At 40.0% G+C, this 24,747-nt stretch overlaps 1 non-coding gene across 1 annotated transcript; it reads left to right on the top strand.

Moving 5' to 3' along the window:
* The first annotated feature begins 15,235 nt into the window (after positions 1 to 15,235).
* Positions 15,236 to 15,341, top strand: LOC142523564 (small nucleolar RNA R71). The gene has a single exon (XR_012814751.1). It is a non-coding gene; the product is annotated as a small nucleolar RNA R71 (small nucleolar RNA).
* The last annotated feature ends 9,406 nt before the right edge of the window (positions 15,342 to 24,747 follow it).

The following is a 24,747-nucleotide window of genomic DNA, read 5'->3' as shown; positions in this document are numbered from 1 at the left end:
AATTTCGAGAATTTTAGATCAAACCAATGAATTTCGAAAGTTTAGAGCCTAAACTAATTAAATTCAAAATTTAATGGGCTTAGGATACAATTTCAAAAATCTAAAGACAAAAATGAAGAGAATTCGAAACTTTAAGGGGTATAAATGCAATTTTCGAAAATAATTCGGGCAAAATTGTGCATTTTCGAGAATTACTAGGGCTAAGAGTGATAATTTTCAAAAATTTTGGGTAATTAGTGATAGAAATTCTTTAAGTTTCAATACGATTAGAGTCGATGGTATATTTGTCGCAGGAAAGATATTTATTTTAGGTGTAGCTACCTATGCATTGTGGATTCAGGAGCTACACACTCATTTATATATGAGAGGTTCATCATGTTATAAAGATTATACCTGAAGATTTATGATTGGGTTTTAAAGTTTCTATTCCTTCTGGTGATCAAATGGTCACTTCGAGCATTGTGAAGAATCTGGAGCTTTGTTTGCAAAAGGATGTAGTTCGGGCAGATATTATCGTACTTCCTATGCCTGAATTCGATATCATTCTTGGCATGGATCGGCTATCTACGAACGGAGCTTCGATAGATTTTCGGTAGAGGTCAGCTTCTATTCGACCGCCCAGCGAGAAATTTTTTGTCTTTGAGACAGCAATGAACAAGCAAATGCCGCACATTATCTCCTGCATTGTGCGAGGAAGCTTATGAGACGTGGCTGCCAAGCTTTTCTAGCATGTGTTACTTCAGCACCTGTTCCTGTCAGTCAGAAGCTATAGAATGTTGAGGTTGTCAGAGATTTTCCTAGTGTCTTTCCTGATGACGTTTCTGGCATTCCACCGGACCGAGAGGTAGAATTTTCTATACCAAGCACTGTGCCAATTTCTAAAACACCCAATCGTCTAGCACCCGCCAAAATGAAAGAGCTAAATGACCAAATTCAAGAGTTGCTGGACAAGGGTTTTATTCGCCTGAGTTGCTCGAAGAAAAAAGATGGAAGTATGAGACTCTGCATTGACACTATAGAGCTGAACAGAGTCACCATAAAGAAAAAATATCCCTTGGTTAGAATCAAAGACTTATTTGATCAATTGTAAGGAGCATCGATTTTCTCGAAGATAGATCTTCGTTCGGGATATCATTAGCTGAAGGTAAAGGAGTCCAATATTCATAAGACGACTTTTAGGAATCGATATGGGCACTACGAGTTTATGGTAATTCCATTCGGGTTGATCAATGTGCTAGCAATCTTAATGGATCTCATGAATCGCGTATTTCAGCTTTACCTGGATCAATTTATCATAGTCATCATAGATGATATTATGATGTACTCAAGGAGCAAAGAAGAGCATTGTAACGTACCACATTTTTAACAACTTTAAAATTTGTGGAAAAATAATTTTTTTTTTAATTAAATAGAAACCTTCAAATTGCAATTCAACCATTTTTGTTCAAACTTTTGCATAACATATAAATCTTTTTCATACAATAAACATCAAAATTATTACTATGACAAGATGGATGCGAAAACGAAAGAATATACATGCATTTTGATATTTAAAACTCACGATACGACGATACAAAAGCGGAAACGGTGCAAGGGTTGATCCGGGACGATCGTGGAACGATTTTCTTGAGGAAAACCCAACAAAAATCTGTTGGAAAACTGAAAAGAGAGGGGCGGCTGCTCTCTTGTTCCAAGAACCCTACTTTGCTCTCAAAAATTAAAACAAGGCCAATGAAAATGTGAGTGTGTGTGTGTCGTGTATGTGTGTGCGTGCATTTTTTTTTTGTAGTTAATTAGGGGAAAATTTTGCTTAATAAAATAATTAACATGCTAATTAAATATTAATAAAATACTAAATTTATTAAAATTCCCCAATAAAATAAAAATACACAAGTGAGAAATTTTAAAAGTTCAAAAAAAATCTTAAAAAATCACCTAATAATTAAATTATGACTTACAAATGCTAACCACTTAAGAAATCATTTAAAATGCCCCAATCCTAACTTAAAATAAAATACTATATTTTAAAATCGCCAAAATCGTCGCCGGTCTCTTTTCTTTGATCTCACGTCGAATAATCGCCTGAAACATGAAATTCAAGAAAACATTTTAACGTGCACATATAAACATAAATAATTTAAAATGATGCAATTAAATAGATCATGCATCGCTATAAATCATTTTAAACTTAAATAAACAATTTGACAATTTAATAAATGCATGGGTTTTACGTGTACAGAATTTGGGTCTACAGTTCCTCCCCCACTTAAATAAATTTCATCCTCGAAATTAAGTCTTACCAAACAATTCTGGGTAGCGATTCCTCATATCTGACTAGGTCTCCCAAGTTGCCTCCTCCATTGATTGATTTAGCCACCGGACTTTGACCAGCTTGGTTACTTTGTTCCGAAGTCTCCGTTTCTGTTGGTCTAGGATTTGGACAGGTCTTTCTTCATACGACAGATCCGGAGCAAACTGCAACGGCTCATAGTTCAACACATGCGAAGGATTTGCTAGGTACTTCCTCAGCATCAAGACGTGGAACACATTGTGTACACCGGTCATATTCGACGGTAGGGCTACACGATAAGCTAATGTCCCAACCCTGTCAATAATCTCGAACGGTCCAATAAATCTCGGATTAAGCTTGCCTCTCTTCCCAAACCTCATAACACCCTTCATAGGTGCTATCTTTACGAAAACGTGATCTCCTACGGCAAACTCAAGGTCCCCTCCTCTTGTGAGCATAACTCTTTTGACGACTCTGTGCGGTCTTTATCCTATCTTGGATATTGACCACCACATCAGCAGTCTGCTGAACAATCTCTGGACCAAGTTCTGATCTCTCACCGACCTCATCCCAATGAATCAGTGATCTATACTTCCTCCCGTACACTGCCTCGTAGGGAGCCATACCTATAGATGATTGGAAGCTGTTGTTGTAGGTAAACTCCACTAGAAGCAGCTTCGATTCTCAATTCCCATGGAAATAAATCACACATGCTCTCAACAAATCCTCCAAAATCTAGATCACTCGCTCGGACTGGCCATCTGTCTGAGGGTGAAATGCAGTACTGTATAGCAACTTCGTCCCCATGTCTGCATGTAAACTCTTCCAAAAGGACGATGTGAATCTCGGGTCCCTGTCGGACACAATAGAAACTGGGATCCCGTGCAATCGAACTATCTCCCTGATATAGAGCTCCGCATAATGCATCATGGAGAAAGTCGTCTTCACTGGCAAGAAGTTTGCCGACTTAGTAAGTCGATCAACTATAACCCAAATAGCATTGGATCCTCTGACTGACCTCAGCAAACCAACAATGAAGTTCATGGTGATATTCTCCCACTTCCACTCGGGGATAGGAAGTGGCTTAAGCATTCCTGCTTGCCTCTGATGCTCTGCCTTCACCTGCTGACAAGTGAGGCATTCAGACACAAATCGGCGGATGTCTCGCATCATACCCGACCACAAATACAAAATCTGCAAATCCTTGTACATCTTGGTATCTCCTGGGTGAATAGAATACGTAGATGTATGTGCCTCTGTCAAAATATCCTCTCTGATCGAGTCAACACTAGGCACCTACATCCTTCCTCTGTACTTCACAATATCATCAGACACTGTGTAGAGTATAGTGCCCCTGGCTTCATACTTCAGTCTCCATTTCTGCAATTGCTTATTTGAAGGCTGACCTCTACGGATTCAGTCAAACCAAGAAGACTGGACTGTCAGATTAGACAACTTAGGAGCCCTGCCTTTAGGATAAACTTCTAAATCAAACCTCTGAATCTCTGACTGAAGATATCTCTGCACTGACAGCTCTGCTACGACTGCAACTTTTCTGCTCAAGGCATCTGCGACAACATTAGCTTTTCCTGGATGGTAGCTAATCTCGCAATTGTAGTCTTTCACTAACTCCAACCACCGTCTTTGTCTCATATTCAGTTCTTTCTGCGTGAAGAAATACTTGAGGCTCTTGTGATCAGTGAATATTTGAAACTTCTCGTCGTACAAATAATATTTCCATATCTTCAACGCAACGAAAACGGCATCTAACTCAAGATCATGAGTCGGGTATTTCTTCTCGTGCACCTTCAACTGTCTGGAGGCATAAGCTATAACCCGACCATGCTGCATCAAAACTGCGCCTAAACTGAGCTTAGAAGCATCGGTGTATAGCACAAAATTGCCTTGCCCTGCTGGCATGGCTAACACTGGCGCTGTGATAAGAGCTTGATTCAAAGTATCAAAGCTCTTCTGACAATCAACACCCCATACGAATTTAGCATTCTTCTTGGTCAATGAGGTGAGTGGCACCGTTATCGAAGAAAATCCCTGAATAAATTTCATGTAGTAGCCTGCTAGGCCTAGGAAACTGCGGATTTCTGAAGCATTCTTCGGTTCAACCCATTCCTTAACTGCTTCTATCTTAGCTGGATCCACCTCGATACCACTGCTAGATATTATATGACCCAAAAACGCTATCTTCTCCAACCAGAATTCACACTTACTAAATTTTGCAAACAACTTGCGACTCTGCAAGACCTGCAAAACTGTACCCAAGTGCAAATTGTGCTCCTCATGGCTCTTCGAGTAAATGAGAATGTTGTCAATGAACACTATGACGAACTGATCTAGATAGGGCTGGAATACTCGGTTCATGAGGTCCGTAAATATTGCCGGAGCTTTCGTCAGTCCAAACGGCATCACTAAAAACTCGTAATGCCCATACCTGGTTCTGAAGAATGGCTTATGAACATATGTATCTTTTTATCTTCAGCTGATGATACCCTGATCGAAAATCTATCTTAGAGAACACTGTAGCTCCCTGCAACTGATCGAACAAATCTTCGATCCTTGGAAGTGGGTATTTATTCTTGATCGTTACCTTGTTCAGTTCTCGGTAATCGATACACAGCCTCATGCTCCCATCTTTCTTCTTTACGAAGAGCACTGGTGCGTCCCATGGCGATAAACTAGGGCAGATGAATTCTTTGTCTAGGAGCTTCTGAATCTACTGCTTGAGCTCTAACATCTCAGCTGGAGCTAAAAGGTACGGTGCCTTCGAGATTGGCACGGTGCCTGACATAAAATCAATGGCGAACTCCACCTCTCTCTCTGGTGGAATGCCTGTGATGTCATCAAGAAAAATGTCAGGAAAATCTCTGATTACTGGTATGTCAGATATAGACGGAGTGGGTACGTCAGGTACAGAAATAATATTGGCTAAGAAAGCCTGACACCCCTTGTGAATAAGTCTTCGCCCCTGCATGCAATAGATCATGCGAGGGAAACTCCTCCATTTGTCTGGCTCAAAGAGAAACTGCTCCATACCCAACGGCCTTAACAACACTGACCTCTTCTGAAAGTCAATAAGAACTCTGTTTTTCATCAGCCAGTCCATTCCCGAGATAATGTCGTATTCTGACATTGGCAACACAATCAGATCAGCATACACCAGGTGGCCCTGTAGTTCCAGATCGATGTCTCTGACTACAGTAGTAGCTGATAACTCTTCTCTGATGGGACAGTCACTGAGTAGCTCATGTCGAGTCCAATAGACTTGACGTTCAGATGATTAGCGAACGTTTCCGAAATAAAAGAGTGAGTGATCCCTGAATCTATCAAGGCCTTCGTGGCTACTCTCTTTATGAAAATATTTTCTGAGAGACGTTGGTTCGCCTCCTCTGCTTGTATGGCAAAAAATCTTCCCTGGATCGGCTGCCTCCACTGCGGGAAATCTCTCAGCATATGATCGTTGGCTCCGCATTAGAAGCACTTGCCCGATCCACACAAACACTGTCCCGGATGCTGGCGGTTGCACTTCGGGCATATTGGGTACTCACCAAGCTTTTGTGGAGCCTTCTGTTGGGGAATATGACCCTTGCCCTTCAGCGGTCCCTGAAATGGTCTCTTTCCCTGTTGCCCCTGGAAAGGCCACTTGAACTGGGGTCGCTGTTGCTGCTGCTGCTGAGGTACCTAATAGGGCCTCTTGGCCTGCCTATCGACCTTAATGTCCCTCTGGTCCTGTTCCGCGGCTAGTGCTCTCGACACTACCACCGCATAGGTAGTAGGACCAGCAACCCTGACATCACGGCGCAAGATCGGCCGTAAAACATCAACAAAATGCATCAGCTTCTCTCGGGCATCATTAGCAATTAGGGGCACAAAGTGACAAACCCTCTCGAACTTCCTCACGAACTCAGCTACACTGCTGTATGATCGAGCAAAACTTGCACTGTGGAATCCTTAATAAAAATATGGTTTTGTATGCTCAAAATTAATCGCAAGTGCACGATGTCAAGTAATAGTATAATGTACGTGAGTATGAGTATCGTTCTACTGAAGACTGTATTTGACAATTATTATTTCTAGTTATCAATTTTTTAGCAACGAAAATTTGATTGATTGATTATTACTACTATGCTCAAATAAACATGCAAATAAAATATTCAGGAACTAAATAATAAGATATGATATTTAGAATGATTGATTAAAAATCAATTAGAAGTGAATTTGTTGGGAATTTCAGTTCACCTACCCCTTGTTAATTTATTTATTCGTTCGATAGTGATTTATGCTTCCTACGAGATTTCCTATTCGATTGAACACGACCTCTCGAGTTATGCCAAACTAATTCTACTCAGTGAAGTAATTAAATATCTTTAATTATTTATCAAGAGTGAATCGCTTGTTGATCTATGAAATCCCATAGTTTTCGTCCTACCAGACTATGACTATCGACGTGTATCCAATTTCATATGTCTATGTAAATTGTAGATCCACGGACTATGCTACTCGTTCTTATCACAAGCTATTCTCTCGAACTCACTAGCAATATAAAAACGTTGTTGAAGTTAGCTACGCTCTAACAACACAATGCAAAACAGTAGCACATTCAAAAATAAAGCAACAATCGAAATATAAATTTACTAAATCAAAATTTGGGGTATGATCACCTTAAATCCCACCAAATATTTTAGTTTAGCTACTTGAATTCATAATAAACATAAACACAATAATGTTTAAAAGATAAAAACAAAGTTAGAAATACTAGATTTGACGAAAAACGCAAAGACGATGCCCGAAAATCTTCGAATCTTCAATCCGAGCGCGAAATCCTCTCCAAGGCTTGTGGTGGCTGCTGAATGAATGATGAATAATCCCTGATTTTTGTCCTCAACTCCCTTCCATATCCTCCCCATTCAGAATTAACAGAAGAAATCGTCCAAAAATCTTTCCTAAATTTCAAACGCGGCCGGGCGGATGTAAGTTTCCGCCCGGGCGGATGGCTTGCGCATATTTGTTTTTCAATTTTTCTTTGACGTGCCCGGACGGACATAAGTTTCCGCCCGGGCGGATGACTCTCGCAAAAAATCCTTCTCTCATGCCTTGGAGGCGCCCGGGCGGATGTGAATGTGCGCCTGAGCGGATCGCTTTCGAATTTTTTTCTTTAATTTTCAGTTTATGCACGACTCACCTACATTTTCACCAATTAAATGCATGAGCAACAAGAAAACATAAATTATGCTAAAATAACACAAAATGCATGTAATCTAAATGATAAATGCAACACAACGGGACATAATACGATATGAAAAACAAGTAAAATCCACCCATATCAACCCCCCAATACTAATCTTTTGCTCGCCCTCGAGCAAAACAGGTGACAAGACAAAATGGAACATGACACAAAGTAGCTCGACAGTGAATTCATAATCATCAACTAGCCTCAGAGAAACTCAACATATTCCCTTGTCGATCAATGCAAAAGCACAACTCTTCGCACTTTCTTTTGGTCTAGACATTGTTTCAAATAAAACCTGAACGTGTATGTGTGTGTTGTTAGTCCTAGCATCATAAATGACAGAGGGATCCATTCTCAACCATTGTCAGAGACTTAAATCAGCCTGTTAGTGTAAATCTTACTCTCCTTTATTCCTCTGCACTCAGTAACCACCAGCAGCAGTTTTTTTTTACTGAATTGGAATACAGTAATAAAAGGACCACATTAGAGCCTTTCATCTCAGATTCAAATCCATGTGTTTTACATTTTTTTTTAGCCAGGAATATGATTTCATTCCTTTATTTGGCTCCCCAGCACCTTACATCTCCAACTTTAGCCAGGAATAGGATTTCATTCCTTTATTCGGCTCCCCCACACCTTACATCTCCATCTTTCTCTTTTTTTATGCTGCTGATAGATACCTCGATTCAAGAGAATATCGTCAAGTTCAATTTACACCTTCAACCATCTTAGTTTCCCACTTTAGTTTTAAATTTTCACCATCCTATCATGCATGCTTCCAGTTCTAACATTCGTGCAAAGAGGATTCAGCATTTTAAATGAAACTTCATGTCTTTACCATAGTATGTGCTAAAGGAGTGCGATTATACGACATACAGGGCATGTCTCATCACCTGATCATCCTTGGCTAACAAGTACTACTTCTAACACTGTCGGCTGACACACACGAATGCAAAAAAGACTAAAACTAAATGCCCAGAAATAAAACCAACAAAGCACTAAAAATAAACACACAAAACAACACCCATCCACCCCCCAATACTAAAGTCGCAGTGTCCCCAATGCAACAGACGATAGAAAAAGGGACAGATAGTGCATAACAAAATAGATGCAATATGACCTAAGCATGAAATAGAAACAGAAATACACAAAAGGACCGAAACAAAATGCAAGAAATAAAAAAGAAGGGACAGAAGTGACTCCCCTCTCAAAGATCATCCTCCTCGTGCGCCTCTGGGGAATTGACACCAGCTTCCGGCTCTAGTGCATCGGCATAGTGGAATTGAAACGGTGGCGGGAAAACTGGCATAGGTGGTGGCATAAGGGCTGGGGGTCAATACCACTGTGGATCAGGGATAGACGCAGCATGGCATCAGTAGCAATCTGATATGTCTGACTCACAGTATGCCACTGTAACTGATGGCCCGCAAAGGCAGCAAATTTGTCCATCCGGTCCTGAAGAAGGCGACGTCGAGGTCGCGGGGCCGGTGGTGGGGGCGGCTGTGGTAGAGGATCGAACGTCAAATCGTCCCAGATAGGGCCAAACTGAAGGAAGGCCTTACGCCGTACTGCCATTTTCTGTAGCCAGCTAGCATCATCAAGGGCCTTGGTCGGTGGTAACCATTCGTCATCATCTTGAAAAACGACCCCACTACCCGCACACAGCTCGGTGATAATGTGGGGAAAGAATAGTGCCACATTCGGATTATGAATGCTCAGCTGGATCTGTGAAAGAATAATCCTGCCCACATTGATTGGCATCTGGGTCATTAGTGCATACATCAGCACTCCCCTCTCCCTCTGTACTTCGCTGGTGTGCCCGACTGGCATCAAACATGTGGCCAAAAATGTATACCACATCGCAGCCGGGAGGAGCAAATATTTCTCTGCAAAACAACTGTGCGAGCCAGGTGTCTTCCACGGAGACCCCGGATAGCAGATTCGTTGCATCATCAAGTCTAAGTTGGGTTCTGCTGCCCATGCCACATATACCGAGTCATCCACCGTCGGTGTCTCAAGCACCCGATTAATTTCTACCGAACTAAAATCTACCAGCTTCCCTCTCACAAATGCTTTAATATCACTCCTCTCAGCCGCATTAGCATAAAATTCCCTTACTACTGGTGCCACCGCGGCTTGCGGTTGACTACAAAATTTGCTCTATCCTCTAGTCTCAATTTGATTTATAATAAAAATTTGGACAACAAGCTGGAACCCTCGCTCTCGAATCGGAGCCCGATGTATTTTAGCATGCTCGTAGCATTCCCTAGCGGCGGTATTTACAAATAACTGGATATTATGAGATGATGACGAGGAAGCATCATGAGTTACCCGAGCTTTCTTGGGTGCCATCGTGGATTATTTGGGAAGCACAAGTAGCCCGGAGTAGGAGGCGTGTTGCCGGAAGTCAGTGGTGGTCGGAAGCTGCAGCGGCAGCCGGAGAAATTCAGTGGTGGCCGGAAAAATTCAGTGGTGGCCGAAATTTCTGCAGCAGTGGCCGGAAAACAAAATGGTGACCGGAAAATTGATGCCCTTGGTGCTTGGTGAAGGTGGTGAACTTAATTGTACCTGAAATTGACACAAGACAAGGGATTTGAGCAAGAATTGAGTGAGGAGTCAAGGAAATCGAAGGGGGCGGCTAGGTTTGGAATGGGGGAAGAGAAAAACAATCTGTGTTGGTTTTAAAAATTAGCGATCCGCCAGGGCGGATATAAGTTTCCGCCCGGGTGGATACTCCACGGCTTTTTTAAAATTTGTCAAACAAAGGGCACGCCCGAGCGGACATAAGTTTCCGCCCGGGCAGATGACTTGCGGCATTTTGAAAATTTTTTGAAATGGGGCGCGCCCGGGCGGACATAAATGTTTGCCCTGGCGGAAGGTTCACGGCTTTCCAAATTTTTTTTAAAGTAAAATAATAAGAAAATGAACTAAAAATCGAATTAAATGCAAGATAAGAGAAAGAGAGGTAGTTCTCAATTTATAGTCGAGAGCTTGACTGTCGTTCAGTTTCAGTTCGGATTGTCTTCGAACCGGGTGATTCCAAGGTGTGGCTCAACTGTGCCACCCATGTAGTGCTTCAGTTGCTGGGCATTGATCGTAAATGTCCCATCCTTTCCATCTTTCAATTCTACAGCTCCAGATGGGTAAACTTTAGAAATCACGAATGGACCAGACCATCGCGACTTCAATTTTCAGGGAAACAGTCGCAACCGAGAGTTATAGAGTAGCACATTTTCGCCTTCTTTGAATTATATTTTGGTGATCCGCCTATCAATGGCCCTCTTTGTTTTTCCTTGTAAGACAGTGCGAGATCATATGCCAAATTCCGGAACTCCTCCAACTGATCCAATTGAACCAGACGTCGTTTATATGCATCAGTAATGTTAAAGTTTAGTGCTTTTGTAGCCCCATATGCCCGATGCTCTAACTCTATAGGTAGATGGCACGCTTTACCAAACAATAACCTATATGGTGTAGTGTCTATAAGTGTTTTGAACGCAGTCCTATATGCCCAAAGAGCATCATCTAACCTTACAGACCAATCTTTTCGACTGACACCTACCACTTTTTCTAAAATCCGCTTGATCTCTCGGTTAGACACTTCCACTTGACCACTCGTCTGGGGGTGATAGGGAGTAGAGATCTTATATCTATACTATGTGACACCATATTTGCTCAAAAGTTTTTCAAAGAGTTTGTTGCAAAAATGGGTGCCACCATCACTAGTGATTGCTCGTGGTGTTCCAAACCTGTTAAAAATATTTTTTTTAAAAAATTTCAGGACCACTTGAGCATCATTAGTGGCATATGCTTCTGCCTCTACCCACTTAGCCACATAGTCAACCGCCACCAAAATATACTTTTTCGTGAACGAGCTTGGAAATGGTCCCATGAAGTCTATTCCCCACACATCAAAAACCTCACGCTCAATGATATTATTTAAAGACATTTCATGACGGTTAGAGATGTTACCTGTCCGTTGGCATTTATCACATGCTAGCACATAAGAATGAGCATTTTTAAAGAGGGTTGGCCAATAAAATCCACATTCAAATACCTTAGATGCCATCTTTGTTGGTCCAAAATGACCACCTACCTCACGGTCATGGCAATGGTTAAGAATTTGACCAAACTCCTTCTCTGCAACACACCTTCTCATCATGGAATCTGCACAAATCTTAAACAAAAATGTTTCCTCCCAAAAATAATATTTCACATCAGAGAAAAATTTCTTTCGTTGGTGAAACGATAGATTTGGTGGTGGTGTGCCTGTGAAAAGAAAGTTAGCGAAATTTGCATACCAAAGACGGTGTTTCACCTCAAACAGTTGCTCATCAGGAAACCAATCATTAATAGCATGATCTACACAGTCATTACTAATAAGCTCCAGTCTAGACAAATGGTCCGTCACCACATTCTCAACACCTTTCTTATCTTTTATTTTTAAGTCAAATTCTTGCAACAATAAAATCCACCTAAGTAGGCGTGGCTTTGCATCTTTTTTAGCAAGTAAATATTTCAATGCAGAGTGATCTATGTAAACAATTACTTTGGACAAAACAAGGTATGAATGAAATTTGTCAAGCGCAAATACTACTGCAAGTAATTTTTTTTCAGTTGTTGCATAATTTAATTGAGCCTCATCAATGGTCTTACTTGCGTAGTAAAATATATGAAATACCTTGTTTTGACTCTGGCCAAGCACAGCCCCCACCGCAGTATCACTGGTATCGCACATGATCTCGAAGGGCAGATCCCAATCTGGTGCCACCAAGACATGAGCCGTCACCAAGCGCTCCTTCAAATCCTCGTATGCCTGTAAACAGTCAGAATTGAAATCAAAAGGCACATCTTTCATAAGTAAGGAAGATAGAGGTTTGGCAATTTTTGAAAAATCTTTGATAAACAGCCTATAAAAACCGGCGTGGCCTAGAAAACTTCTAACTCCCTTTATTGAGGCTGGTGGTGGTAGGTTCTTTATGACTTCTATTTTAGCTTTGTCCACCTCAATCCCTTGTTCCGAAACCTTGTGCCCTAAAACAATTCTCTCTTGTACCATGAAGTTGCATTTCTCCCAATAAAGTATCAAGTTCGTTTCCTAGCACCTCTTCAACACGGTTCTCAGATTCTGCAAACACTCATTAAACGTGCACCAAAGATATAAAAGTCATCCATAAATATTTCAAGAAAGGTTTCAATCATATTATGGAATATAACAGTCATGCAACGTTGAAACGTAGCAGGGGCATTACAAAGACCAAAAGGCATACATCGGAAAGCAAAAGTTCCATAAGGACAAGTGAAAGTGGTTTTCTCTTGGTCCTCAGGTGCAATAGTGATTTGATTATACCCCGAATACCCATCTAGAAAACGGTAAAACTCATGCCCCCCTAGTCTCTCCAACATCTGATCAATAAAGGGCAGGGGAAAGTGGTCCTTACGAGTGGCATCATTCAACATCCTATAGTCAATACACACTCTCCACCCCGTAACATTCCTCGTGGGAATAAGTTCATTCTTTTCATTAGTGATCACCGTAATCCCACCTTTTGTTGGCACACACTGAACAGGACTTACCCATGCACTATCTGAAATATGATAGATAATATCTCTATCGAGAAGCTTAATGGTTTCAGCCTTCACTACCTCTTGAATCTTCGGATTGAGTCGTCTTTGAGGTTGCACGAGGGGTGAGTACTTTTCTTCCATCAAGATTTTGTGCATGCAGATTGATGGACTTATTCCCTTGATGTCTGCCACCTTCCAAGCAAATGCCTTTTTTTGCTCTTTGAGAACTTGCAACAATTTTTCCTCCATAGCATCTGTCAAAGCTGCAGAAATAATGACAGGTAAAGTGTTATTCTCACCCAGGTATATGTACTTTAGGTGCAGAGGCAATGGCTTGAGCTCAAGCGTCGGTGGTTCCTCGATGCTTGACTTTGGAGGGGTCAAATCTCTTCGCTCTCCTAAATCCTCCAGTCTCATTCTCATTGGCTTTTTCCATGGATGGTTGGCATTAAAGTATGCCACTATTTCAGCTTTTTCTTCATCCAAGTCATCCTCCTTCCATTCAGTTGTGAGGGTGGCTTCCAATGTGTCTTTCATGGCATCCCGCACAAAATTACACACAAATGAATCCATAGCATCAATTCTAAAACAGTTATCAGTGTGCAATGTATGCTTAAGAGCATTAAAGACGTCAAAAGTAATTTCTTCCTCGCCCACTCGCAATCTTAACTTCCCTTCTTGAACATTAATCAAGGCCTTGCTAGTCGCAAGGAATGGTCTCCCTAGTATCAAGGGCATCTCCATGTCTTCCTCCATGTCAAGTACCACAAAATCTGCAGGAAATATGAATTTGCCCACCTTTACCAAGACGTCCTCTATGACTCCTCGCGGGTATTTGACAAATCCGTCTGCCAGTTGCAAGGACATCCTTGTTGGCTTAGGTTCTCCTAATCCGAGTTTCCTGGATACAGATAACGGGATAAGATTTATACTCGCACCAAGATCACACAAAGCTTTATGAAATACAATATCACCAATCAAGCAAGGAATAGAGAAACTCCCTGGGTCCTTCAGTTTCGGTGGGATCTTGTTTTGTACCAATGCAGAGCAGTTCTCAATCAGATTAACCGTCATGTGATCCTCCAATTTTCTCTTGTTTGCTAAGATGTCCTTTAGAAATTTGGCATAACTAGGCATTTGCATCAAAGCATCGGCAAAAGGAATATTGATATGCAATTTTTTAAATACCTCAAGAAACTTACCGAATTGTGCATCTAATTTTGCCTTTTTTAATGCTGCAGGAAAAGGTGGAGAGATAACAATTTTAGATTGTGCAGTGGGTGCTGGTGTTGAGTTGGAAGACTTACCTTTTGATGACTTAGTCTGTTCATCCTGTACTTGAGTTTTTTTTGTCCCTCTAGCCTCTAAGATCTTTCCACTCTTCAACTCGATGGCCTTCACTTGCTCTTTTGGATTGGTCTCTGTGTTACTTGGCAAGGTGCCCGGCTTTCTACTTGCTATCATCTTTGCTAACTGTCCAATCTGATTCTCCAGCCCCTTTATCGATGCATCTTGGTTTTGGAGTCTAGTTTCAGTAGATGAGATGAACTTAGACATCATCTGCTCCAAATTGGACTTTTCTTCTATAGGAGGGTCAGATCTATACATTGGTTGTTTCCCATATTTTTGTCCTCCCAGTGGTCGATTCTGACTGTTTTGGACACCCCATGAGAAGTTGGGATGTTGCCTCCATTCAGGATTTTATGTGTACGAATAAGGGTCATTCCTTGGACGGTTTGGACTTCCACTTGATTCATGGGTGCCCCTTCTTGCACATAAAAGGGATTTCCATCTTGACAGTCCTTAACATAGTGTTCTCCTCCGCATTTTCACAAAATATCTCTTGAAGACGCATAGCCGTGCCACCCATATTCAACCCGTCCAACTTCCTGTTCAAAACATCAAGCTGTGCAGTGATAGCAGACAGGTCAGTTACCTGGTGGACTCCTGCACTTCTCCGCTGGTTGTTCCTTTCAGATTGAGGATGATAGCTGCTAGCAGCCATCTTCTCCAACAACTCATATCCTTCCTCAGTTGTTTTTCTCAACAGGTTCCCACAAGCAGCAACATCTATCATAGTACGATTAGGAGTAAGCAAGCCATAATAAAAGGTTCGAACGACTAACCCATGTGGCAGTTCGTGATGAGGACATCTTCATAATAGATCTTCGAAGCGCTCCCATGTCTCATATAAAGACTCCTGCTCGAATTGAGCAAATGTGGTGATGTCTGCACGCAACTTCATGGTCTTAGATGGAGGAAAGTATTTGATGAGAAACGCCTTCGCTATATCCTCCCATGTGGTGATCGAACCTACATGCAAACAATTTAACCATGCTTTAGCTTTATCACGTAAGGAGAAAGAAAATAAATTCAACTTAACAGCATCATAAAAAACTCCATTAAATTTAAAAGTATCGCAAATTTCAAGAAAATCTGCGATGTGCGTGTTTGGGTCATCTACTGCAGATCCTCCAAACTGGACTGTATTCTGAATCATCTGAATTATAGCTGGCTTGATTTCGAAGTGATTTGCTCGCACAATAGGCCTCAAAATGCTGGGGCGTGCACCATCAAAAGAAGGCTTGGCATACTCTAGCATTGGTATGCGGCGTGGCATCTCAACATGTCTATCTTCATGATGTTCCTCCTCATGCTCATGCTCGTGTCTCTCCATCAGTTCCTTCAGTCTCTGCTGCTGTCTTCTCATGCGGAAAGTTCTTTCAATTTCAGGGTCGAACTGCTCAAGCTCCACGTCAAGTGACTTTGGCATGCACTGGAAGAGATATCTGTAATAGAATATGGAGTGTTAATTTAATAAAAATGAAACAATGCTAAAGAAAATAACTAAAAATAAAATTGTGAATTAACAGTCCCCGACAACGAATGAAACAATGCTAAAGAAAATAACTAAAAATAAAATTGTGAATTAACAGTCCCCAGCAACGGCGCCAAAAACTTGATCGAGCAAAACTTGCACTGTGGAATCCTTAATAAAAATATGGTTTTGTATGCTCAAAATTAATCGCAAGTGCATGATGTCAAGTAATAGTATAATGTACATGAGTACGAGTATCGTTCCAATGAAGACTGTATTTGACAATTATTATTTCTAGTTATCAAATCTTTAGCAACGGAAATTTGATTGATTGATTATTTATGCTCAAATAAACATGCAAATAAAAAATTCAGGAATTAAATAATAAGATATGATATCTAGAATGATTGATTAAAATTCAATTAGAAGTGAATTTGTTGGGAATTTCAGTTCACCTACCCCTCGTTAATTTATTAATTCGTTCGATAGCGATTTACGCTTCCGACATGATTTCCTATTCGATTGAACACGCCCTCTCGAGCTATGCCAAACTAATTCTACTCAGTGAAGTAATTAAATATCTTTAATTATTTATCAAGAGTGAATCGCATGTTGATCTTTGAAATCTCCTAGTTTTCGTCCTACCAGACTATGACTATCGACGTGTATCCAATTTCATATGTCTATGTAAATTGTAGATCCACGGACTATGCTACTCGTTCTTATCACAAGCTATTCTCTCGAACTCACTCGCAATATAAAAACGTTGAAGTTATCTACGCTCTAACAATACAATGCGAAACAATAGCACATTCAAGAATAAAGCAACAATCGAAATATAAATTTACTAAATCAAAGTTTGGGGTAGGATCCCCTTAAATTCTAACAAATATTTTAGTTTAGCTACTCGAATTCAAAACATAAAAACAACAATGTTTAAAAGATAAAAACTAAGTTAGAAATACTAGATTTGACGAAAAACGCAAAGACGATGCCCGAAAATCTTCGAATCTTCAATCCGAGCGCGAAATCCTCTCCAAGGCTTGTGGTGGCTGCTGAATGAATGATGAATAATCCCTTATTTTCATCCTCAACTCCCTTCCATATCCTCCCCATTCAGAATTAAGGGAAGAAATTGTCCAAAAATCTTTCCTAAATTTCAAACGCGCCCGGGCGGATGTAAGTTTCCGCCCGGGCGGATGGCTTGCGTAGATTTGTTTTTCACTTTTTCTTTGACGTGCTCGGGCGGACATAAGTTTCCGCCCGGGCAGATGACTCTCGCAAAAAGTCCTTCTCTCACGCCTTGGAGGCGCCCGGGCGGATGTGAATGTGCGCCTGGGCGTATTGCTTTCGAATTTTTTTCTTTAATTTTCAGTTTATGCACGACTCACCTGCATTTTCACCAACTAAACGAATGAGCAACAAGAAAACATAAATTATGCTAAAATAACACTAAATGCATGTAATCTAAATGATAAATGAAACACAACGAGACATAATACGATATGAAAAACAAGTAAAATCCACCCATATCACTGTCTCCCTGATGCAACGTCATAAACTCCCTAGTCAGTCTGGATCGTACTTCTTCAGTGAAGTACTTGGAGTAAAAGACCTCCTTAAAGCCGTCCCATGACAGAGTCTGCAGATTCACCGACACAGATGCGCTCTCCCACCACAGCCTGGCGTCTCCTGTCAATAAAAGGCGGCACATCTAACTCTATCTGCATTCTGCAGCTCCATAAACGCAAAGATTACTTCGATGGAATTAATCCATCCTTCAGCTATCATCGGGTCAGTAGTCCCCGAGAACTCTTTTGGGTCCATCCTCCAGAATCTCTCATACACAGCCTCTAGTCTGGGCCTCGCCCCTGCATCCACTGCAGCTTGGTTCCCCGCAAACTGTGCGAAGAATTGAGTCATCCCTGCAAGCATCTGAGCTTGCATATCTGGGGGTGGACGAGAAGGAGTGACCCTCTCTCCATCCTGAGCTTCCCTTTCCTCATTTCCTGCTTCACGCACAATCCTACGTCTGAGAGGCATACTGTTCCAAAATTTACCCAACACGTAAACCCAACATGCATGAACATAATATCCTATCATAAGATGCACGTAGTTTGAACTTAAAACATGTACATGCTGAAATCATGACTTGGTGCTTAGTACATGAAATAATTTAAAACCTTAAAACTTACAGACTTGAGGTGTGGCTTCATGAGCTTCTCGCAACTGGCAGTAGGCATAACCCTTTACAAGAACACCGCTCTGATACCAACTGTAACGTACTGTATTTTGAAAAACTTTAAAATTTGTGGAAAAATAAAATTTTTCTTAATTAAATAGAAACCTTCAAATTGCGATCCAACCATTTTTGCTCAAACTTTTGCATAACACACATTTTTTTCATACAATAAACATCGAAATTATTACTATGACAAGATCGATGCGAAACCGAAAGAATATACATGCTTTTTGATATTTAAAACTCGCGATACGGCGATACCGAAGCGGAAACGATGCGATAGTTGACTCGGGACGATCGTGGAACGATTTTCTTAAAGAAAACCCAACGAAAATCTGTTGGAAATCTGAAGAGGGAGGGGCGGCTGCTCTCTTGTTCCAAGAACCCTACTTTGCTCTCAAAAATTAAAACAAGGCCAATGAAAATGTGAGTGTGTGTGTGTCGTGTATAAGTGTGTGTTTTTTTTCTAGTTAATTAGGGGAGAATTTTGCATAATAAAATAATTAACATGCTAATTAAATATTAATCAAATACTAAATTCATTAAAATTCCCCAATAAAATAAAAATACACAAGTGAGCAATTTTAGAAGTTTAAAAAAAATCTTAAAAAATCACCTAATAATTAAATCAGGACTTACAAATGCTAACCACTTAATAAATCATTTAAAATACCCCAATCCTAACTTAAATTAAAATACTACAATTTAAAATCGCCAAAATCGTCGCTGGTCTCTTTTCCTCGATCCCGCGTCGAATAATCGCCTGAAACATGAAACTCAAGAAAACATTTTAACGTGCATCATATAAACATAAATAATTTAAAATGATGCAATTAAATAGATCATGCATCGTTATAAATTATTTTAAACTTAAATAAACAATTTGACAATTTAATAAATGCATGTGTTTTACGTGTACTGAATTTGGGCTCTACAAGCATAGTCAGCACTTGAGAACAACACTAAAGTTGTTGCAAGATAGAAATTTATTCGCTAAGTTCAGCAAGTGCGAGTTTTGGCTCGAGAGAGTTGCGTTCTTAGGCCACATTATTTCTAGAAATGGGGTCGAGGTCAATCCAAGCAAGGTCGAGGCAATTAGAGACTAGCCAGTACCAAAGAGCGTAACCGAGATCCATAGCTTCTTGGGTCTAGCTGGATCTACCGTAAGTTTATTCAATGATTCTCTTCTATTGCGGTAACCTTGACCGCCTTGACGAAGAAAAATGCGAAGTTTATTTGGGGATCAAGCTGCCAAGAGAGTTTCGAGAATCTGAAGCAAGCTTTGACTTCAGCGTCAGTTCTATCGATGCCATCAGGGAAAGGAGAATATGTTCTCTATATGGACACTTCGAAGCTTGGTTTAGGCAGAGTTTTGATGCAAAATGACCGAGTGATAGGTTATGCATCAAGACAGTTTAAGGTTAATGAGAAGAATTATTCGACTCATGACCTCGAGCTCGCGACAGTAGTATTTGTTCTCAAGATTTGGAGACATTACTTATATGGTGAAAAACGCAAGATTTTCACTGATCGTAAAAGTTTGAAGTACTTCTTCACCCAAAAAGAGTTGAACATGAGGCAATAAAGATGGCTAAATTTGGTAAAGGACTACGACTGCGATATTACCTACCATCCGGGAAAAGCTAATATAGTTGCGGACGATTTAAGTAGAAAGACAACAATCATCACAAAATTGATAGTTCAAAGACCATTGAAAGCTGAGATTCAGCGAGTCGAGCTTGCAGTGTATGCTAGGAGCGATGCTTCTATTCTTTCTACTATGACAGTTCAGTCGACTTTGAGGGATAGAATCGGCGAAGGTCAGTCTTATGATGAACAGTTGAAAAAATGGAGACTGAGAGACGATTCTAAGGGTTGGAAGCTATATTATGAGGAGGATGGCATAGCTGTTTGAAATGTCAGCAAGTTAAGGCAGAGCATCAGAGGTCAGCAGGGAAGTTTAAGCCACTTCCTATTCCCGAGTGAAAATGGGAAAACATAACTATGGACTTTGTAGTGGGATTGCCAAGGACTATCAAGGGTTTTAATGCCATTTGGGTGATAGTTGATCGTCTAACGAAATCAGTGCACTTTATACCTATTAAGATGACATTCACCATGACGCATTATGCAGAACTGTATATTCAAGAGATAGTCCGACTATATGGGATTATAGTGTCATTGTTTCTGACTAAGATCCGAGGTTCACATCGTCTTTATGGAAGAGTCTACATGCAGCGATGAGAACGAAGTTGTTGTTCAGTACAACATTTCATCCTCAAACCAATGGTAAGTCTGAAATGGTGATTCAAGTTTTGGAGGATCTACTCCGAGCTTATGTGATTGATTTCCAAGGAAGTTGGGAACCGAAGTTACCTCTAGTTGTGTTCACCTATAACAATAGCTACCAGTCGTCTATATGTATGGCTCCTTATGAGACACTTTACGGGAGGAAGTGTAGATCACCTATACATTGGGACGAGTTTGGTGAAAGAGGAAAATTTGGTCCGGACTTGATCAAGAAAAAAACAAAGTTAGTAGTCAAGATCCGAGATAGGATGAAGACTGCCCAAAATCGCAGAAAAAGCTACGCTGACAAGCGACGAAGGGAGTTAGAGATTGTAGTGGGTGATCACATATTTGTGAATGTAGCACCTATGAAGGGTGTTATGAGATTTGACAAGAAAGGCAAACTTAGTCCGATGTTCATAGGACCATTTGAGATTAGAGAAAATTGGAACATTAACTTATAGAGTGGCATTGTAATCGACGCTAGCTGGAGTGCATAATGTGTTCCATATCTCGATGTTGCGAAAGTACATGTCGAATCCTTCACTTGTACTAAATTATGAACCTCTGCAGTTGACTCCGAATATGTCATACGAGGAAACACCTATAGAAATCCTGGATAGGCAAGAAAGAAGGCTTCGAAATAAGGTCATTCATATGGTCAAAGTCAAGTGGCTCAATCATTCGGAGGAGGAAGCTACTTGGGAAACTGATAAGGACAGGAGGAGTCGTTATCCGGAGTCATTCGGTAAATTTTAATTTCGAGGACGAAATTTCATTTAAGGGAGGGAGGAATAGTAAGGTCCAAAATGCGATAACGTAATCCAATTGCATGCTAATATAGGGAAAATGGAAAATGTTTAATTAAATTGTTTTCATTGCATGAATTAAATGTGGTAGGCATGTTTACATGTTTAAAATATGATTTTCTACTAAAATGTATAAAAATGTGTTTTAAAGGTTATTCGGGATGCGATCGAGGAACGGAAACTGAGGACCATAAATGATTATTTTTAATTATTTAATATATGGTATATTTTAGAGGTGATTTTCCAAAATAGTATTTTTGAGATGTGTTTATGCGCCGAGTCGTATGCTTAACCGGTATTCGTGTTCGACAAAAATAGGGACGTTTTGGAAACTCGGCTAATATTTTCGAAAAATTTTCTAAATGAAATATTTTATCTATTATCTAATGGGTCTAATATACTATAGTTATTGGGTTAAAACTTGCACAAGGTGTTTTATTTAAAACATTAACCTTGAAACCCTAAACCACACACATCATATTCACGCCTCACCCATTAAAAGCACTAGGACTCTTCCTCCATCAGCTTACACGATCACACACCACACAAACAAGGCAAAATCACGTGCGTTTTTTTCTCAAAAAACGCAGCAAGTCTCGTCCTTCTCCGCCAACGTTCCTCGCATTACAAGTTATTTTTCATGCATGAAATATGCAAAAGCACATCCTTAATCTTTCTTCACTCATCGTTCATACCATAGTATGTGTATTTAACATGATTGCATGAAAAATATGTTACACTTTCTTATATTTTCATTTTTATGGCAAAACATGAACTAAACTCGAGTTTTTATGTTTTTAAATTCATGATTATGTTGCATGAAGGGGCTGCCATGTTAGGGAAATGGGAAGTGACATTTAACAGTATGTTTAAGGGTATATAAGGGCATGGCTAAGGGCTGGACAAGATAAGAGAACATGCTGAATGAAAATTTGGTTTTAATGGAACTAGGGTTTTGGATTTTAGGGTTATGAAGGTGCAGGCTGTGTGGTGATGTTAGGGTATGTCCAAGGGTCCTAATAGGGACTAACCACAGTCCTAGATAGGCTAAGGAACGGCTGGCGCAAGGGCTAGGGCATTGGACGCTAGGGGTTGGCCGTGAAAGTCTTGTGAGGATCGGGTTGGGGGCTGGGAATTATAGGCTCTTTAAGCTCGGTACATCAAGGTCTCTAGGGTTCGGTCATGGTCCTAGGATAGTTGGTTAGGGTCTGGACATGATGGTTAGGGTCTAGGCTTGATGGAACCCATGGTAAGTTAAGCTAGGGTTTTCGAATTTTGAGAAGAATTTTCCAGCAGGTACCTAGGCTTGATCGAGGGTCTTAAATTGTTTAATTTGGGTTGTATAGGGTATGGTTAGGTGTTAATAAGCTATGGTTCAACTTTGGTAAAGCTTGGTTAAGTTTCGAGTCGATTCGGGTTAAAACTGGGGCTTAGGTTTACGTTTTAAAACGAATCAAGAAAATTGTCAAGGAGCTTACGTTTACGTCTAAGGAATATTTATGGATGTATTTTAAGGTGTTATGTTAAGTTTGGATGGATTCGGATAGTCGTTTTAAGGTCGAGGAATAAATTGAGAAAGTTAGGGTTCAGGGGCATAACGATCATTTTACACCTGAAAAATGTTATATGTTCTGGCAGTGTCCTGAATGCTATAATGAAACTTAAAATGCTTAATTTGAGATTTTATGATGAGAAATGATAATGCTAAAAAACGTGTCCATGCTTGGTTTAAAAAAAAAATGATATACATGCTTGAAATTATATAAGTGATGAAAATAATGAAATGTTGAAGGAGGTGACTTGATTGTGACTAATACGATGATATGTCAGGCAAAGGCTCAGTTGACAGGTGCCAACGCTGATGTCCCTGCCGCCAGGTACCATGGTTATACGTAAATGGATCTATCGATCTACAGCTTATACGAAAGTCACAATTAACAATCCGAATTCAATAAAAAAGAAAACATATACGTATATGATGAAACGAGAAATGATATGATGAAAGGAAAAATGATTTAAAATTATGCATGTTCATGAAAAGCTATTTTATTAAAAGTATATTTCATTGTTGCTTGTGAATTTATAAGTATTATTTGTTATCATGGTTAAGGTTTGCTGAGTCAATAGATTCACTAGGTGTGATCGATGCAGGTGAGCATAATGTTGCGGATTATGGAGGAATTGATGGTTGAACTAGCTGGACTGATGGTGCACATAACCCGAGGACCTTTGCTAGTTTTCCTCATTAAGATTACTTTAAAGATTTTATGACTTTTGATGATTTTGAGTGGTTTTGAGAGGATTTAAGATGCTTAGCTTTATTTTGAAAAATACTAGTTTTAGTTTCGGTTTACGATTTTACGTTTTGCACTGCGTTCTTTTGGATTTTTAAATAATAGGTTTGTTGTATTATTTTAAATGGTACAAAGTATATTTACAATAGATATGTGTGTATATATTCAGCTGAAAAGCTTAGGTGAAAAGAAAAAAAATCCTAGTATATTTTAAAGAAAAATGAGCAGTAAACGTTTGATGCGGGAAGGTGAGACCTTCCTGAGGATGGACAATGGAGCAAAGGTTGCTGCGCTGGTCATATGAGATGTTTATCTAATATCAGACAATAATTTTAAGTTACATTTAAAAGATGTTTTATTTGTTCCAGATTTGATAAAAAACATTATTTCCGTTTCTATTTCTGATAAAGATAATTTTTCTTGTTTATTTAGACAAGATGTTTGTAATATTTACAAGAATGAATGTTTTATTGGAACAATACGATAACAAGATAGTCCAAACAACCTCGTCCAAGTAAACACGACAATAACAACGACAAACAAAAGATAACAAGATAGTCTAAATCAAACACATTTTTGGCACACTAGGTTAGGACATATTTCTCAAAGAAGAATACACAAATTAGTGGGAGAAGGCATATTTGACTCGTCAGACATAAACTCTCTAGAGACATGTGAGTCATGTCTGAAATGAAAGACGACCAAGGCCCATTTCATGGGGAAAGTGGAACGTGCACATGATCTGTTGGATTTGATCCATCAAGCCCGTAAGTGTTAGCATGAAATATTGTCATTCTTATTCCATTACCTTTACTGATGAGCATTTGAGGTATGGGTATGTGTTTTTATTGGATTAAAAATGTGTGATGATAGAGCTCGATTAGATTTAGGAACCACCCATTACACAAATAGTAGAACCCACACCCCTGCAGCCAATCGAAGAAACACAAGCACCTGGAGATCCGAAAGAGTCTCAAGGCCGCCTAATAGAGCCTACTTCTTGAAGAGGGCCAAGGTGAGCCCATTTCTGGATGTGATCCTAGAAACTTCAAGGAAGCATTGTCTGATGCCGATTCATCTAAATGGCTTGAAACCACGCAGGCCGAGATGAACTCCATGTATTCGAATCAAGTATGGTCCTTAGTATACCCACCTGAGGGATTTGTTCGCATATGATGCAAATGGATGTACAAAA

This window comes from Primulina tabacum, chromosome 13, assembly GCF_025594145.1.
Source record: "Primulina tabacum isolate GXHZ01 chromosome 13, ASM2559414v2, whole genome shotgun sequence".
NCBI classification, from domain to species: domain Eukaryota; kingdom Viridiplantae; phylum Streptophyta; class Magnoliopsida; order Lamiales; family Gesneriaceae; genus Primulina; species Primulina tabacum.
The sequence above is the reverse complement of the archived record's forward strand: the minus strand, read 5'-3'. Positions and strand labels throughout refer to the sequence as shown.